A 19,649-nucleotide genomic window follows, 5' to 3' on the forward strand; every position below is an offset into this window, starting at 1 on the left:
CAACGTTGTTAATGGCTATACTCCAATATAAAATAAAAGGTTTTTTAAAAGTTCTCTTCTTTGCTTAACAATTGTTCCAATTGAGTTTTCTGTTTCTTGCAACTAAAAAACATCCTGGCTAATAAACAGTCTTCAGATTGACTAATTCACTGTCAGAACAAGGAATGGAGCACTTTTACGCATTAGCAGTTAGTCCAGTAAGACTAGAGATAACTGGCATAAACTGCACCATCAGGAATTGCTCTTAACTAAAAGGAAATACCTTCTCACAGAGAAATTTTCTAACAAGAGTTTGCAAAGCAGGTTTAAGTGTTTTAATGCTTTAATTTTTAAGAGTGCTTCAATAGTCAGAGTGTATATACACAGTAAGATTCTGGCAAATAGCAAAATCTCCTTCCATGTCTTAATCAAAAGAAGGCTACAGCCTGGATCATTTTTGTTCATAGGTACATCTAAGTGGCAGGAGTAAGATACCCTCTCTATGCCTTTCAGATCCCTATGATTTTGTCTAAAAATCATTATTATTCTAAAGAGAAGTAACCATTATAATTTGATTAGTCACTGTTTAAAATCTGACATGATTGTCCTAGGCAAATTTGTTTATTTCTAAACTGATTAATTATCCAAATTAGATAAATGTTTTTGCTAATCCCTCTAACAGTCACAGAAGCTCAGAAGGAATTCTTGGCAATAGGAAATTTCAGAGAAGGGACGGTGACACCAGCTGCTCAGTGGAAACTTATGAAAACCCTCCATTCTAATGGCTTCAAAGCAAACATTTGTTTTGTCTCAATAAATAAAACTGTTTCCTTTCACCACGGTGTTCCAGTAGGGAAGAAATGTTAGCCACTGAAGTAGCGTGATGGCTTTAAAATTTAACAAGACTTGAAAATTCTAGTCAAGGAAGATATGGAAAATGTATGCCAAGCAATTCGAAGGTTGTGACTAATGTTGATACACTTTAGGTGTTTGCATTACATCAAAAAGATAGCATGCATCAAACCACTAATACAAGATAAACAGAAGTGCCTGCAGTTTAGCAGTACACATTATCAAAGTAAGGAAGGGAGAAAAAAAAGGGCCAAAACCAAAGCAAACAAGAGATAAGGCGGAGTGCCTTTGAACAGCCTACTAAACAAATACCCACTGAAAAACTGGTTTACTGCAAAGTTTTATAAACACAATATGGCAGAACTTTCAAATCAATGCAGTACGAACTTAGCCAAGCTTCCAGAGAGACTCCTGCTGATTTTTTCAGATAGAAAAATAGTAATAATAATGGTTTCCACCTATTTAACACTTAGGTGCCTAATTCTAAGAGGCTGAATCTAAGGGTTTTACATACGTTAATTTCCATTAGTCACCATGGCAATACTATGGGTAACAATCCCTCTTTACAGATAAGAAAGTTGAGGTTTTCGGTATTAAGGAACTTCCAAACATCATACCATGAGAAGGAGTAAAGACATAATTTGAAACCAAGTTTATCTGATCAAAAACTCATCCTCTTAGCCATTATGCTAAAATGTTATTCATTTGTTCAATATATATTTCTTGAAAACCTATTATATGACAGATACTGTGCAAGGCATTGGGGATGTAACTGTAAACGACACAGTTGCTGCCCTTACACAGTTTAAAGCCTAGTGGGAGAAACATTTGTTATTTAGTCACTCAGTCATGTCCAGCTCTTAAAACACCATGGACTGCAGCCCGCTAGGCTATTGTGTCCATGGGACTTTTTTCCTTCAGCAAGTTTACCCAGTTGTAGTTTTAATTGTACTTCTTTTATAACAATTGGACTATCTGTGTTTCTCCCAAGCTTCCCAGGTGGCTTAGTGATAAAGAATCCACCTGCCAAAGCAGGAGGACACTGGATTGAATGCTGGAGTGGGTTGCCATTTCCTTCTCCAGGGGATCTTCCCATCCCAGGGATCAAACCCACATCTCCTGCACTGGCAGGCAGACTCTTTACCACTGAGCCACCTGGGAAGCCTGGGAGAACCACAGATAATCCAACAATACTATAAAAGTAGTACAATGAAAACTACAATGAGGATAAACTTTCTGAAGGAAAAGAATGTGGTACTGTATAAGCATATACATAGCTAAGAAAGTTCACAGTCTGGAAGGTCAGAAAAACTCACTACAGAAGCATCACAGAGCTGAAATCTGAATGATAAACAGGCTTTAATTAAGGAAAGGTAAGGGCTTTCTGGGTAGCACTAACGGTAAAGAACCTGCCTGCCAATGCAGGAGATGCAAGAGAGGTGGGTTCGATCCCTAGGTGGGCAAGATCCTCTGGAGGAGGGCATGGCAACCCACTCCAGCATTCTTGCCTGGAGAATCCCACAGACAGGGAAGCCTGGTGGGCTACAGTCCACAGGGTCGCAAAGAGTAGGACACGACAGAAGCGATTTAGCACGCACAAAGGAGGGAAATCAACCCAACAGAGGAAACAAACATGTGAAAAGGCCCTATGTTAAGAGGAAACTCAGGATGTCTGTGGAACTAAAAAAACGCCTATGCCTAAAACAGGGCTACAGGATGAAAATACTGTACCAGACAAGACTTGTACCTCCTCCCATAACCACGGAAAGGTTCTACTTAATGACACTCTACCCAACTGGAATCAATGAAGGGAAACCTTTCAAGTCTATATACTCAATTATTTAAAGTAATAAAGCCTCAAATGCAACAATGAATATTTTAGTTGCATTTGGGTCTAAAGTCAGACACTAAACAAAGATAATGTCCCTTCAACGATTCTGATGAGAAGCTACCCTACATCTCCACTCTAGCTGCTGGGTTCAGGCTGCTTTCATGAGTCACCTGGTTCCTCCCATGCCTGCCATTTGCAGCTTTCTTCTACTTCTCTTTACCACTGTCTGATCTTCCTAGAGCAAAACCTGATCATTTCATTCTTCCACTTAACAGTTCATCAAGGGCTACACATTGCCTAATGGGGAATACATGATCTGACCCTTGTCAGCCCATCTTGTTTCATCTTCTGTTCAAATACAGTACAGCCAGGATTTGCAGATGTCCAGAGAACAGGTTCATTTCTTGATATTCTGTTACTCCTAAAGTATTGGCCTCATCCACATGGTTTGAGATGGCTTCTTCCCTCGCACATTACAAACAGCTGAATGGGAGTGGGCTGGGGGCTCAGAAGAGGGGAGTTAACATCTCCTATAAGGGTCTGACCACAAATTCTAGTCTGAAGCCATACCTAGCTACAGAAGAGGCTAGGAATGTGGTCTTTATCCTCAGCATCCACACACTCAAATATTTCTATTAGCATGAAAGAGTGAAAAACTAATTTGGGGGACTAACTAGCACACTCTGATACAAAAATTAAAATCATTGTGCATTTTGCTAAATTAAATATGGTTCAAACTATGTAATGCAGTTGATATTAATTCTTTGAGCATGTATTACAACTTCAATTTTGAAAAAAAGTACAATATGAATGTTGATCTATTCTTTCGAAAATGTTTATAGTATAAAATTATGGCTATCTTGTTGCCAAAGTAATTATCAACTCTCCAGAGCCTGTACCTGTCAATTTACTTTAACAATTATTTTTTTTCAGATTCTCCAATAATTAACAAAATGTTTTTCTACTTGCAGTTTGATAGTTTTTAAAAGCTAGTTCTGAGAGATTCTTTTTTTTTTTTTTTATAATGTTCAAAAATTCTAAAGTTGGTGTAATTCAGGCTATGTAACATTAAATAATTCATGGGATAATTTAGAATGTGAACTCTTCTCCAAAGTATCAAGTTTGGTGATCAAGATTCATGTAAAAATAGTAAATAGAGTAAAAGTATTATTTTTTGTTTGTTTGTTTCTTTTTGCTTTTTAAATTTTTTTTCCACAGGTATACATGTGTTCCCCATCCTGAACCCTCCTCCCTCCTCCCTCCCCATACCATCCCTCTGGGTCGTCCCAGTGCACCAGCCCCAAGCATCCAGCATCGTGCATTGAACCTGAGAGATTCTATAGCAGCTAAGACTTCAGAAATAAGTACTTTGTTTCACTATGACAGATAACAATGACTTCATTTGTGCTGACCAGGAAAGGAGGCTCATTCTGGACATGGATTTAGAATTGGAACTCAATTACTAAATCGTGTCCTGCCAGGTAAATAGGGAAGAAAGATAAATAAAGGGCTTTTATCATCTGTTATAATCCTGGCAATGGATTCATTCAGTAGAGTTTTAAATAATTAACACTTTCATTGACAAGTAATCTTGATTTGACTTAAAATGTCATAGTATTAACCATTCCTAGCCACAAGTAGAGTCTTCAACACAACAAGGTGTGTTGTGAATTCTTCCCTGTGAATTTTAACAAACCCAAACTAAAATTACCCTCTTTGCAAACATGGCTGAAACCAAAAGTCTACTTGAAACGCAAATGTCTAAGTAGTTATATCCCTGATATTAGTAATGACCTTGAACACTTTAGCCAAACACAAATAACTAGTCCTTGAATCATTAACTTACTTTGGATTCCTAATTCACCTTTTATCTCAATATTACTTTTCTAAAGATATCATATTTTTAAACATCTATCACAGGGGATCACAGCATGTTAGGACTAGAGGGAACAGAATGACCTTGTTCTACATTTCTACATTATTCTATCATTTGTACACATCTACATTTTTCCCTTTATTTCTCTGTCCTATATGCAAATATGGTCTCAAAGAAGTTCTCATTTGTACATCGCTACCAGTAAGGATTCCAAGAATAAGAGTGAATAACAACACTGGAGAATTTTGAATTCTTAAAGAGAAGGACCAAACATGTCTTTTGGAATAAGACTGAGGCAGAGCACATTATAACAGACTGAGTCAACAGAAAGAATATTATTAAGTAATGAAGAACAAAAATACCATTCACTTGTTCTCCTCAACCTACATTTAAGTACCCATCCTTTTCCAGACACTTATTCCTAAATTTCAGAAATAAAAATTACAACTTGTTATACACCCTCTTCTATTTAGTAACATAAAATTATAAATTCCCCAAATACTTTCTGGTTTCATTTTAGCAAATTATTTTCAACTAAACTTTTTTGCTTAAAGCTGTTAAAGTACAAAATATTTCCCTGAATGTATTATATATTATCCACTAAGGAAAAGGGCTGATTGAAATTAAGAAACAGTCTCACAAAAATGCTTACAAATTCACTTTTTTCATGTGCAAAAATAAAACTGAACTTTCAGAAATAACAACTTTAATGTATCTATAACACTCAAACCATTAAATAAGGCTATATACACTACTTTTTCCTGTAAGTTTTATCACATGTTAGGCTAGGGAGGTGCAGAGATATGACCCAAGAGATTTATTAAAGTTCCTAGTACAGCAAGAGTTAATGGCACTACAAATCTAGTGACAACTTTCATCCATTTTAAAAGAATTACCCTTATGGATTCTCAAAGTATTTAATAAGAACAATTATGCTGACTTCACAATTAAATTGACTTTTTTCCCAGAGCAGGGCTGATGTTAACATCTACTTGGAGATTCGGGAATGTTCACATCCTAATTCAACATGTATTCATTCAACAAATATTTATGGAGTCAAGCACTTAAGATACTCAGTGACAAAACAAAAGATCTCGGGCTTCAAAGAGCTTACATTCTACCAGGGGCAGACAGGTGATAAACACTGAACACAAGAAATAGTAAATTATATTGTGTGTAATAAGAAGGTATGAAAGAAAAAGGTAAAGCAAGATAAAGAGAACAGGAAAGGCTGAGGCAAAATGTTAAACACAGTACCGTGTGACCAGGCAATTCCCCTCCTTAGGAATTAAGAATATGTCCACAGAGAACCTTACATGCAAATATTCACTGTAGCATTCCTCATAATAGTCAAAAGGGAGGAGCCACACAAATGATAATCAACTGATGAATGAGTAAGCACAATGGGCTGTATCCTCATCATAATATACTGTTCAGCAATAAAAAGGCATAGAGTCCTGACACATGCTACAATATGGATGATTCTTGAAAGCATTATGCTAAGTAAAATAAGCCAAAGGCAAAAGGACCGCACCAAAGTGTGTGTGGGGTGGGGGTGGGGGTTGCCTGGTGAGGGAGATGGGAAGTTATTTTCAAAAGGGTGAAGAGTTTCTCTTTGAGATGATGAAAAAGTACTGAAAATGGATAATGGTGATGGTTGCCCAATATTGTGAATGCATTTAACGCCACTGAACTTTACACCTAAAGATGAGTAAGATGGGGGACTTCCCTGGTGGTCCAGTAGCTAAGAGTCTGCACTCCCAATGCAGATGGCCCAGATTCAATACTGCACGCCACAACCCAGAGAGAAGATTGTGAGTGCCACAACTAAGACACAGCACAAAGAAATAAATATTAAAAAATAAATAAATAAGACAGTACATTTTATTTTATGAATAGGACCATAATTTTAAAAGGTGCTGAGAAGTTACTATTCAGTTACCTACTAAGTGATGAGATCTCAGTTCACTCAGGTCCTCCGCGCTCTCTTCCTGCCATACCATACCACCCTGGAAGCAGGCAGAAATCAGAGCCCCCTAACAGGGATTTCCCTGATAATCAGATCCGGCCTTGTGACTTTTCTTCATGGACATAAGTGATTAATCCAAGTGGAGCCAAATTCTATCACTCTGCATTTTGAATGGTAAGAAGATAAAGGGTATAAGAATTGCTGTATTCTAGTCCTGTAAATGGCAGGACCAGACAGAAAGTTCTGCTACCGAGATACCCACAGCAGCTCTGAGTTTCTGCCTTTCTTGATGTTCACTTGTTGAGCTCATCATTCAATTTCCTGGAGCTCCTCCAGGATCCTTGTACTCATAAATTCCCTTCTTTGCTTAAGCTAGCCAAAGATGGTTTCTATTCCTTACTAACAATGGAACTTTACTTCTAATATTCAGTTCTTAAGCTTTACCCATATGGGCATAGATATGCAAGTACCTTTTGCTTTCCAAATCTTTTGAGCTTTTGTGATCAGATAGTAAGAACAGCAAGAGAGGGGCTTCCTAGATGGCTCAGTGATAAAGAATCCACCTGCCAGTGCAGGAGACTAGGGTTCAATCCCTGGTCTGAGAAGATCCCACAAGCTGCAGAGCAACAAAGCCCATGCACTGCAACCATTAAGCCTGTGCTGCAGAATCCAAGAGCCACAACTACTGAAGCCTGCACCAGAAGCCCGTGCACCACAACTAGAGAATAAATAGCCTCCCACTTGCTGCAACTAGAGAAAGCCTACACACAGCAATGAAGACCCAATGCAGCAATACATAAATATTTTATTTAAAAAAAAGAATAACAAGAGATACCTACAGGCAGCTTTTCAGGAGTTCCAAAACAATACAATATAAGGCTTGCAAATAATTTAACTAAACGTAAGTTGGAGGGCACTTAACATTCTCTAATTTTTATAAATAATACACTTTGATTTGCCACTGGAAAAGTTAATCAACAATTTTTTTAATCCAGTTTCGTTTTTGGTTGGGTTTTTGTTTGTTTGATATGTTATATTTAGCTCTGATAATCCATAAGTTCTTTACACAATTTGAAGAATCCTCTTTTCAATAGGAGATAATATGTGGAGAGTAGTAGTGTCTGCTCCTAGTGGCTATTTCATAATCAGTCATTACCACAGATCTTAGAGAGCTAGACATCTAGGAATTATTTAATTACAAACATAAAAGTTTGTTCTAAGATTCCACTGAGGAGTTTTTCTGTATAACAAATACATAATAGAGTCCAGCAATTTGCAATTTTCACAAAGAGATTTTTCTGATGATATTTTAACAGTGACTCAAACACTTTAGATAGAATCTTAATAACACATGCTTGAATTCTAAGAATTTAGATATGAATTTAGATTATGCTTTGTTCACTTCCTAAGCCTTTCCTGGACATCATGGGAATCTATCTATGGCCTCTATTGCTTGTTAAACACCAAAAGGAAATGAGGGCAGAGTGGGCTCCACAGATACCAGTACTCTATGCAAAGTGGAGTGTGTGTGTGTGTGTGTGCGCGTGTGTGCGCGTGTGTGTGTGTGTGTGCACGCATGCGCGCGTGCGCCTGTACATTTGTGCATGTGTTGAACAGTCTCAGGCACTATGAAACAAACAAAAAAAATTATAACTATTTTAGATGGAAAGTTTTCTTTATTAGCAAAGCTTCCAGGAATCTAGAAGTCAACTGAAATCTATGATTAAGGAAGAAAAATGATGAAACACTGGGATGAGGAGAAATAAGGGGGAAAGGAATGAAAACAGAATATTCAAAGAAGCTGGAAATACTATAAAAATTCCCCCAAATAATTGCCAAGTTTATGGGCTTTATATCCTGCCCCCTTATCTCTTGTCTCAGCAAACTGAGTAAACTCAGTAAACATGTCTCTGCTGCTGCTAAGTCACTTCAGTCGTGTCCGACTCTGTGTGACCCCATAGACGGCAGCCCACCAGGCTCCCCTGTCCCTGGGATTCTCCAGGCAAGAACACTGGAGTGGGTTGCCATTTCCTTCTCCAAACATGTCTCAGCACATGACAAATTCAGAGGGCCTGAATCAAACTTAAAGCTCTTACATTCAATAAATAAGCATAAAATATGTTCTTAGGATATTTCTTCAATCTTTGCACATCTCAATAATATTAAATTTTTGCTTCCTTTTTTGGAGCTATTAATATGAACAGTAAAATTTCACTAATTTTTTGAATAAATAAAAAAGAGAAAAGTACCAAGAATATATTGTCGGGTCTAGTGGTTAGGATTCAGCACTCCCACCACTGCGGCCCGGGTTCGATCACCAGGCAAGGAACTGGCCAATTTAGATCCAGAGGCTCATGCCATGGGCCTTGGTCAGTTACAGAGATTTTTATTCTGTGATCTTGGTACAGGGATCCACACTGTGACCTTGGTATAGGGTTCCACATACATGATCAAATTATGGACACAGGTTTGAGACAAATATTCATCTTAATGATCCCACAAAGTTCAGCTAAATACACTTCCTCTTTGAACCCTCTTCGGATCATACTACTCAAAGAATCCGCTTTGGTTTCCCTGTGATCTCTGTTTTTAATCATCTTCATTTGAAAAGAACTGCTTTATGTTGTAGTTATTCAATACCAATCTTATCTCCATGACTAAATAATGACTACATTGATTTCACAAATATTTATTAAATGCCTACTATGTAGCAGGAAGTATGTGAGCTGCTGAGCATACAAGGATTAAAAGTCAGAGTCAGTTCCTGATCTTGTGGCATTTACAACTCTGAGGGCAAAGGTGTCAAATGCCCTTAGACTCCCATAGATCCTAGTCAAATGTCATACTACAAATTATCAGAGGAAGTTTGAATTTCTGAGATAATAATTAAAATAGCACAATATCTGACATCTCTTCATGCTGGATCCCTAACACATAGTCGGGGTTTGTTAACTATGTGTCTAATGAACCAGTGATTCATCTGCAGCATCCTCCACCATAAACCACATCACCAAGAACAGTCCATAAACTTGATCATGCTGGGGACACATTTTCAATTTTATGATTAAATTTTTCTGAATAAACAGATAATTTATTCTTAATTCAGGGCTGGAGTTCTGTAGGTTTGTGTCAGAATAAACTATAAAATTGCTATTATTAACCAATCATTGATTTGAATTTTGAAAGGGCTAATCCATCCATTTCAAAGATACTCAATAAAAACAATTAATCAAATGATTTCAATCACATACACACACAGAGCCCTCACTAAATAATACCAATAGAAACTGACAGACAATAAAAGTTCCATAGTGGGTACTAAGATTATTAAAATGATAGTCAGTCATGCTGAAGGGCATACTTCTTACATGTGTAAACAGACTTCGAAAATAAAACAGACTATATATTTACTGCACAAGTTAGTGTTAGTCACTCAGTCCTGTCCAACTCTTTGTGATCCCATGGACTGTTGCCTGCCAGGCTCCTGTGTTCATGGAATTCTCCAGGCAAGAATACAGGAGTGGGTAGCCATTCCCTTCTCCAGGGGATCTTCCCAACCCAGGGATCGAACCCAGGTCTCCTACATTGCAGGCAGATTCTTTACCATCTGAGCCACAAGGGAAGCAAAAGTTAAATCAACCATTTATAAAGGATCGGCATTACTGGCCAAACATTTTTCCATAATACATTTTAAAATACCAACAATAAATAACTAGAAACAAAAAATTTTATGGTAAACATATGACCTATATATTTTAGCAACATGTAGTTCCCGGTTTGTGGTTTTTGTCTACTGACAATGACCAGGAAAATGCTTTCTTTATGCTTTTTAAAATAAACATTGTTGATGAACAGTACTAAGAAACTGAAGATCCTCAAAAACATTATTTTCATTTTAGTTAACTGTGCTGACTGTAACAGTAAGAAATGTCTAATTAAAGAAACATATGTACAATCTGGGAAACAGAGGAGACCTAAGAATGAAAATAAAAATGAAAATCATGCACCCATCCATGATACAGTGTCACCACTGTGAAAAAACATGCTGAAAGGTCTTCACTTTCACTATTTTCGTGGATATTTTTTTCTATATTTTTACATCAGAATTATGGTTTTCTAAAGCATATATTAAAAACATTCCCACCCAAATCTGCATGAGAGTGGAAAACCACTGTGCATTTGAAAAACATAATCAATTTTACTCATTAAATAAATGAATGGATGAATGACCATTAAAATTTCACTTCTCTGATTACTATCCGGTGATTTATTACCAAGTTCTGACGTAAACAAAAGGAGTAAAATTCAATCACTTGTTATGCTAGAAATTTGTCATAGAAGTCCACTGTTACTTCCTTTATATTTATATATGAAGATACACCTTGTGTCCGGAATTTGTTTTAAAAATTTGAATTTAACTTTTAAAGTATTCTATCTATATGTGGAGTTCCAAAGGGAAAACATGATTGTGAAAAGCACTACCTGTGCAAAAAATAATAATAATAATAATAATAATAAATGTTTTAAGCAAAAAAGCTCTGTTAAATAAAGAATGAGGGCAATCATTTGCCTTTGAATTCTCTTCTCCCAAAGTCAAGGCCCTTAAGGAAGCATGGTTGTTTACCTGACTGAGCTCTCCACCGGAGAGGGTCTAAAAGCTACCCTGTTGTTTATGGAATGACTTCAAAGTTAAAGAAATGGTCGACCTTTCAGCTTAAAATAGACTTTATGTTCACCACTTCAGAAGCTGTCTTTGTGCTCCGTCTAATTTCAAGTTCCATAACATGACACTACTAACCCTCACACTTTCCAAAACAACTCAGTATTCAAGATTATACTGTCTTCTTCCTCCTCTTTAAAGACACATGCAAATATCCAATGGATTTTTAGATACTTTTATCATAGTAACAAATGCTGTAGCCAAAACAGAGCTAAATTTATACACCTAGTTATAGCAGAAAATAATGGCTGTTACTTGGAAGAGTTTTATCTAGAAGAGACTAAAGATAAATTACAAATTAATGCAAATATATGTCAGCTGTAACCATTCCTTGTTTCATCTGAGTCTCTACTGATTAAACAGTCCTATTAAGGGGAAGATTTTCTAAACTATGATAAGAACAGAAAAATTAAATAAGTAAAAGAAGAAAAAATTAACAGTCAAATTTGCAAACATTTAAATATTAAAAACTTTAAGCAGAAAAAAAGATCAGAAAGGGAAGTGCAAGGGACTATAATTGGGAAAAATAAACATAGGACTTTACACAGTCTTGTTCATTTATCTGAGGGATTAAGTCAGAATTATAAATTCTGTGACCCACCATTCCCCTACCTGATATCCATCATTGAACATGGAAACAAAATTCACTGAACTGAGCAAAATCAAACATGAACTAAAAATAAGAGTCCTGATCTTTAGCCACTCTGGCTAAACAACTATTATGATACTTGGCAGTCACTGCTTCAATGGGTGATCACCTGAGCGTTTTCTCAAACCTTAACAAGCTGGTGTTGATTTCTTGGTAGGTCCTGAGAAGAACCCTCAAACCAAAGGCAATAATCACTTAAATATATGTATACAGACATACATGATCACACACACTTGTCATTCACTGAACTCTGAACTACGAGCAGAACAATTAAACAACGGCATACTTTTCACTGATTCTACTGCCCCACCCATCCTGGGAATTCTGGCATGCTCACTCCCACAGTGTGGTATCAGACCGTTGATCAACGTGATGTACCCAAAATACCTAATGTCAGAAGTGTCAAGGCTAGGACTTCCAACTAGGCTGAATTAACACCATACACAAAAATAAATTCAAAACTGATTGAAGACCTAAATGTAAGACCAGATATCATAAAACTTTAGTGGAAAACAAAGAAAACTCTTTGACATAAATCGCAGCAATATCTTTTTTGAGCCATTTCCTAGAGCAATGGAAATAAAAGCAAAAATAAACAAATGGGACCTTATTAACTCAAAAGCTTTTGCACAGCAAACGAAACCATAGGCAAAACAAAATGACAGCCCACAGAATGGGAGAAAATATTTGCAAATGATGTGACCGACAAGAATCAGGCTCCAAAATTTACAAGGAGGCCAAGCGGCTCAATATCCAAAAAACAAACAACCCAATCAAAAAATGGGCAGGAGACCTAAGTAGATATTTCCCCAAAGAAGACCTACAGATGGCCAAGAGGCACATGAAAAGATACTAGTGAAGTCACTCAGTCGTGTCCGACTCTTTGTAACCCCACAGACTGTAGCCTACCAGGCTCCTCTGTCCATGGGATTTTCCAGGCAAGAGTACTGGAGTGGGTTGCCATTTCCTTCTCCAAGGGATCTTCCCAACACAGGGATCAAACCCAGGTCTCCCGCATTGTAAGCAGATGCTTTTACCATCTGAGCCACCAGGGACTAAAATCACTAATTATTAGAGAAATACAAATCAAAACTACCACGAGATATCACTTCACACCACTCAGATGGACAAACATCAAAAAAAACCTACAAACAATAAATGCTGGAGAGAATGTGCAGAGATGGGAACTCTCCTACACTGTAGGTGGGAATAAAAATTGGTGTATTCACTATGGAGAGCCATATGGAGTTTCCTTAAAAAACCAAAAATGGAGCTACCATATGATCCAGCAATCCTACTCCTGAGCACATACCTGGAGAAAAACATGGTTTGAAATGGTACATTCACAACAATGTTCAATGCAGCATTATTTACAATAGCCAAGACGTGGAAGCAACCTAAATGTCCAGTGAAAGAAGAATGGATAAAGAAAATGTGGTACATACAAACGATGGTATATTATTCAGCCATTAAAAAGAATGAAATAATGCCATCTGCAGCAACATGGATGGGCTTGGAGATTATCATACTAAGTAAAGTAATTCAGAAATAGAAAACCAAGTATCACAATATCATTTACATGTGAAGTCTAAAAAAAATTACAGCAATACACTTATTTACAAAACAGAAACAGACTCACCTACTTAGAGAATGAATTTGTGGTTACCAGGAGGAAAGGGAGGGAAGGACAGACTGGGAGTTTGGGATTGACATACACACACTACTATATATAAAATGGATAACCAACAAGGATATACAGTTCCCTGTACAGCACAGGGAACACTGCTCAATATCCTGCAATAACCTAAAATGGGAAAAGAATTTGGAAAAAAAATGATAAATGTACAGGTATAACTAAATCACTTTGCTGTACATCTGAAACACAACATTATTAATCAACTAGGCTCCAACATAAAACAAAAATTAAAAAAAAAAAACAAGTATCAATGACTAGTGAAGTAAATCTCAATATAAAAAAAAATAGAGGAAGGGGAAAGAGACAATTAACACTGCATTTAGTGCAAATAAAATCACCATCCTCAAAAACTCTACAAATCACAAATGCTGGAGAAGATGTGGAGGAAAGGGAACCCTCCTACACTGTTGGGAATGTAAGCTGGTACAGCCAATATGGAAAACAGTATGGAGGTTCCTCAGAAAACTAAAAATTACCATGTGATCCAGCAATCCCACCCCTGGGCATATATCTAGACCGAAATATATTTCAAAAAGATATATGAGCTATGTTCATAGCAGCACTATTCACAATAGCCAAGACATGGCAACAACCTAAATGTCCAACAATAGATGGACTGATAAAGAAGACGTGGTACATAGATACAACGGAATATTCAGTTCAGTTCAGTCGCTCAGTCGTGTCCGACTCTTTGTGACCCCATGAATCGCAGCACGCCAGGACTCCCTGTCCATCACCAACTTCCAGAGTTCACTCAAACTCATGTCCATCGAGTCAGTGATGCCATCAGCCATCTCATTCTCTGTCGTCCCCTTCTCCTCCTGCCCCCAATCCCTCCCAGCATCAGAGTCTTTTCCAATGAGTCAACCCTTCACATGAGGTGGCCAAAGTACTGGAGTTTCAGCTTTAGCATCATTCCTTCCAAAGAACACCCAGGACTGATCTCCTTTAGAATGGACTGGTTGGATCTCCTTGCAGTCCAAGGGACTCTCAAGAGTCTTCTCCAACACCACACTTCAAAAGCATCAGTTCTTCAGCACTCAGCCTTCTTCACAGTCCAACTTTCACATCCATACATGACCACCGGAAAAAACATAGCCTTGACTAGACGGACCTTTGTTGGCAAAGTAATGTCTCTGCTTTTCAATATGCTATCTAGGTTGGTCATAACTTTCCTTCCAAGGAGTAAGCGTCTTTTAATTTCATGGCTGCAATCACCATCTGCAGTGATTTTGGAGCCCAAAAAAATAAAGTCTGACACTGTTTCCCCCATCTATTTCCCATGAAGTGATGGGACCCGATGCCATGGACTTAGTTTTCTGAATGTTGAGCTTTAAGCCAACTTTTTCAGTCTCCTCTTCCACTTTCATCAAGAGGCTTTTTAATTCCTCTTCAATGGAATATTACTCAGCCATAAAAAAGAATTATATAATGCCATTTATCCCATGGATGAAGGAGCCTGGAAGGCTGCAGTCCATGGGATCGCTGAGGGTCGGACACGACTGAGCAACTTCCCTTTCACTTTTCACTTTCATGCACTGGAGAAGGAAATGGCAACCCACTCCAGTGTTCTTGCCTGGAGAATCCCAGGGATGGGGGAGCCTGGTGGGCTGTCGTCTCTGGGGTCGCACAGAGTTGGACACGACTGAAATGACTTAGCAGTAGCAGCAACATAGATGGATCTAGAGATTATCATACTAAGAGAAATCAAAAAGAGAAAGATACAGACTTCCCTGGTGATTCAGCGGTTAAAACTCTGCCTTCCAATGCAGGGGGTGCCAGTTCAATCCCTGGTCAGGGAGTTAAGATCTAACATGCCTCAGAGCCAAAAAACCAAAACATAAAACAAAAGCAACACTGTAACAAATTCAACAAAGTTTTTTTTGATGGTCCACATCAAAAAATATTTTTAAAAAAGAGAAAGGTAAATACCATATATGATATCACTTATATGTGGAAACTAAAATCTAAAATGTGACAGAAATGAACAGAAACAGTCTTCTGGGCATAGAGAACTGACTTGTGGTTGCCAAGGGAGAGGGGTTGGGGGAGGGATAAAGCAGGAGGCTGGGGTTAGCAGATGTAAACTATTATATAGAGAATGAATAAACAACAAGGTTCTACTATATAGGACAGAGAACTATCCTATGATAAACCATAATGGAAAAGAATATTAAAAACTATATATATATATATATATATACACGCATAACTGAATCACTTAGCTGTAAAGCAGAAATTAACACATTATAAATCAACTTTACCTCAATTTTAAAATTTTAAAATAAAAACAAACGCAATACCACATTTGAAACTGTACAGCATGTCCTCAAACTCCTTCACTTTTAAAAGAAAAATAAAAACCATAACCTTAAAGTGTACAGTAGCAAAACAAATTGTTTATTTAAAATATATTCACCATCTTCATCCAACAGGATTTAACAGTTTTCCTTAATATAAGTGTTTCCTAAATAGATATGTAGATGAAAAATTAAGTTAGAAAATATAAACCAGGCCCCTTTGTTACCAATACAAGCTGGAAGAACAATACTCTACCTTATTTTGCGACAACTCAGGATTCAGAAACATCAGGTAAATCCTGGTTAAAGGATAATTGTGGGGAGGTGGGTGGGCGGGAGGGAAATGCAAACCTTTGCAACAGGAGCAGTCTAATTTCTCAGACTGAGAAACTGAGCTTAAAAGCTAGGTCACAGAGCCTATAAAAATCTTACCACATTTCCAGTTGGAAAGGCCTCTAAAAGGGCCTACTGAACTCTAACAGAATGAAAACCTGTAATTTTTTTTTCCAGCTGAAAAATTCATGACTTTATTGCAAAAAATTCCCAAAAACCAAATAATAACGTGTATCCTCTCAAATTTCCACACTAGATACTAAAATCAGATACGATTTATCTGCAGACAAATAAATCTATGAATTATCTTGTGATAATTAAGCTGAACTTGAAAAACCATCACACAACCAAAAGTGTCCAATAGATAAAGAGTGAAAACAGAAGTCAGAAACTTTCAGCCTCATTTTTAGCTCTTACGCTGAGTTTTAATATTACAGTGGAACAAACTATGCTGGCTAACTAAATACAATGCCAATACAATACATCTCCAATCAAGCTCTCTGATTCACTTTAACAATTCACAGACCTTTGAAGAAACTTAAGGGCCACAAGGGAGAAGGCAATGGCACCCCACTCCAGTACTCTTGCCTGGGAAATCCCATGGACAGAGGAGCCTAGTAGGCTATAGTCCACCGGGTCGTGAACAGTCGGACACGACTGAGCGACTTCACTTTCACTTTTCACTTTCATGCATTGGAGGAGGAAATGGCAACCCATTCCAGTGTTCTTGCCTGGAGAACTCCAGGGACAGAGGAGCCTGGTGGGCTGCCGTGTATGGGGTCGCACAGAGTCGGACACGACTGAAGCGACTTAGCAGCAACAGCAGCAGCAGGGGCCACAGAATATAAGCATAATGTGGATTTTCCTGCAAACTTTCTAAAAAAAGGGGGGGGGGGCTCTTTCCTTTCTGTCTCTTCCATTCACTTTTATAATATGCTAGGGGTGGGAGAAGCATATACTTTTATTTTCCACAAAGACATGCTGACATGAAAAGGGAATAAATGATATGAACAAGGTTAGCAATAGCCCTCAGACAACAGATCTCCCTCCAACTATAGAAGAGCAGAGAGATTCAATCTAAAGTATGCTCTCTGTCTTTGATAGAAAAAGTGTATTACTATGATCCTACAACAATATAATGAAAAACTATAATGCTGCTTTGATATTTATGGCCCTAAAAAAAGATGCAAGGTAACATATCTACCAGTTGTCTTCTACACTAACAAAGTAGATGATGCTACTTTGCCTAGAGAACATTTCATGTCGCATGCACATAGGCTCCTGCTAGTTTTGTAACTCCTAAAACTCTCAGGCCAATGTAGTTCCATGAACCATGTTGTATTCCAATTACTCCATGGACTCCATAAAGAAAAAGAACACTCAATCAAAGCACCAAGCTTCACTGGCGGCAGCATACCCAAAGATCCATCCTCACCTTAGAATTGAGCTACAGAGAGGTCTTGTCATAGTAACCTCAAAAAGAACCCGTTTGTCAACAGAAAAATAATACTGCACAAACACACTCTAAAGCAACTCAACTTCCACAACACCAGCAAGAAATGTTGACTACAAATATACATGCTACATTAAAGGTCAAGCTTCTTTCTCTCAAGGCTTAAAGACAACAATATGTAACCAAAGAAATACACACTTGGCTGAGAATCTGAGGACAGGGCTACAGTTCCAGCTTTTGACATTAATGTCCTCTGCTTCGTAGGTAAGTCACTTCATTTCTCTTCCCCTCCGTTTCTCCGCCTCCAAATTGAGCGGGAGAGACAGTACAAGTGCTTAAGTAGGTAGTTACCAAACACATTCCTCTGCTGAAAGTGTGTATTAGTCGCTCAGCCATGTCCAACTCTTTGAAACCCCATGGACTGTAGCTTGCCAGACTCCTCTGTCCATGGAATTCTCCAGACAAGAATACTGGAGTGGGTTGCCATTCCCTTCTCCAGAGGATCTTCCCAACCCAGGGATTGAACCTGAGTCTCCCGCATGGCAGGTAGACTCATTACCATCTGAGCCACTAGGGAAGCCCTCTTTTGCTGAATAAGACACACAAAAACATGACTTTTAATTTGACTAGGTTTTATAGTTTATTCCTAATGCTTTTTATTATTTTGTCCAAGAGTGTCACTATTGCTCACAGTTACCAAGGGAGTGATAATTACAATAGCGAACATTTTATATAACTGCTCCCGTGCCTGGTGCTATACTAAACACTTTACGTTAACTCACTTCTTAGCACAATCCTATGAGGTAGTAACCACGATTTTCCTATTTTCAGAGGTGAGGAAACTGAGATGCAATTATACAACTTGCCCAGGGTCATCAGGTTCATAATAGGAAAAGCAGAGATTTGACCCCAGGCCCCTCCAGCTTAAGCACTATGTTACCTCCACAGAGTCCACTGTGGAGAAGGGTGAGGTGCAGCAGAGTCCATCTGCAAAAGGTTGTTGGGGGCCCAAACACTGACCTTGCACTGTGAACTCTCCCAGAAACAAATGGCAGCTTATGATGTACAAACTCAGCACCAAGGACGTGTTACAGCTGTTTTTTTTTCTTCCAGGCTTTAGTTTCACAATAAATTAACACTGATCTTAAAGGAATCACATTAAATCTACCTCCCTGCTTTCACTCATTAGAGGAGATGCACAAGTAACAGAAACTGTGTAAGTTGGGACTCCCATGTCCCCTGTCGGGTAGACACCACCCTGTTAATGGCATGGCTCAAAGTCACCGTCCAAGGACGCTGCATGTTAAGTCGTGTGCCCTAAAATCTAACAGCAGAAAAAAAAAAGTGACCAGTCATAAGTGGAAACACCAGTTCCTCAGCCTAAAATCTCTAAGACTGGGGAGTCCAGCTACTGAGACTAGGCGGCAACAGCAACAAAAACGTGCCTATCAAAAGACAATGCAGTGCGCATTAAAACTACAGGCTGGTATTCACCATCAGGACAGAGAGAAAATACTAGTTATCAAGGAAGTCCTCTACCCAGCTAGCACAGGCTATGTTTATATACCTACTTCCCCCATTCAAAAATCTCAACTTCAATCTCAAGAGCCCTGCACTTGGCTGCGTCCCAGGAGAGGCTGAGCATTTCAATGGGCCCAGGCCCGGAGAGGGGAGAAAGCAGGTGTGAGTTCTAGAACCCAGAAGCCCCCAGGACGCCCCCTAGGCGGGGCGAGTTCCCGTCTGGCACGGCCAAAAGGAAATTACTTCAGCGTAGCGGGGACAGTGAGCTCCTCCCGCAGAGCAAAGCCACACTCCTCCCGCTCGCCTCATCGCCCGAGTCTCACGTCCAAGGCCACAGACTTTTATCGACTGCTCTTACAAACCCGGCCGTGAGGGGCAGGGGCTTGAGAGTCGTAGCGAACAAAGGTGGGGAGAGGAGCCGTGTTGTTTGTGTTGTTTTCTCTTTTTTTTCCCCACCTGTAAGGGTAAAA

General features: G+C 38.5%; 1 protein-coding gene across 1 annotated transcript in view; it reads right to left on the reverse strand.

Moving 5' to 3' along the window:
* ITPR2 (inositol 1,4,5-trisphosphate receptor, type 2) overlaps positions 1-19,649 on the reverse strand; it is a 586,895-nt gene that overhangs the window by 566,612 nt on the left and 634 nt on the right. The gene's annotated exons all lie outside the window — the stretch shown is intronic.

The sequence above is a fragment of the Bison bison genome, unplaced genomic scaffold (genome assembly GCF_000754665.1).
Source record: "Bison bison bison isolate TAMUID 2011002044 unplaced genomic scaffold, Bison_UMD1.0 scf7180017864370, whole genome shotgun sequence".
NCBI lineage: Eukaryota > Metazoa > Chordata > Mammalia > Artiodactyla > Bovidae > Bison > Bison bison.